Source organism: Octopus bimaculoides, chromosome 29 (genome assembly GCF_001194135.2).
Source record: "Octopus bimaculoides isolate UCB-OBI-ISO-001 chromosome 29, ASM119413v2, whole genome shotgun sequence".
Lineage (NCBI taxonomy): Eukaryota > Metazoa > Mollusca > Cephalopoda > Octopoda > Octopodidae > Octopus > Octopus bimaculoides.
In genome coordinates, this window is record NC_069009.1 from 1535302 (window position 1) to 1536048 (window position 747).

The following is a 747-nucleotide window of genomic DNA, read 5'->3' on the forward strand; positions in this document are numbered from 1 at the left end:
TATATATATATATATATATATATATGTATATGTTGGTGTGTTTACGTCCCCGTAACTTAACGGTTCGGCAAAGCAACCGATACAATAGATACTAGGGGTCAATTTGTTCGACTAAAGGCAGTCCGGATCTCTTCAGTTTGACTCACAGATTTTGTAATTATTCTTTTCAAACTAAACAGTTTGAAACTTCGTATACTGGTGTAATTTCTCACGCTGAACACGGTTTACTTTCTCCATTTTTGACAAAATTTCGTATTCTAGAATTTATTTCGTGTTAAAGTTGTCGTACTTGAGTAATTTTAACCAATCATTGGCGTGTATTCAGCCGAAGAAACCTACTGCTGTTTGCGATAGTAATCGAAAACATGGCCACAGTCAAATAACTGAAACAAATAAAAAAAAAACAAAAGAATGTTTGCATGTATGCATGTGTGTGTGTGTGTGTGCATGCATGCGTGTGTGTGTGTGTCTTTGTGCCTGTGTTTGTCCCCCACCACCCCACATCCGGTACCGGCGTTGATTCGTTCGACTTAAAATTCTTGAAGATGGCTTCCCCAGCAAGGCTGTAGTCTAATGATTCAAAGAAATAATCAAAATTTTTTTTCTCGCTCGCTTACACAGAAACAGAGCCGGCGTCATAGATAAATAGACAGACAGACAGAAAGATAGATAGATAGATAGATAGATAGATAGATAGATGATAGATAGATAGATAGATAGATAGATAGATAGATAGATAGATAGATA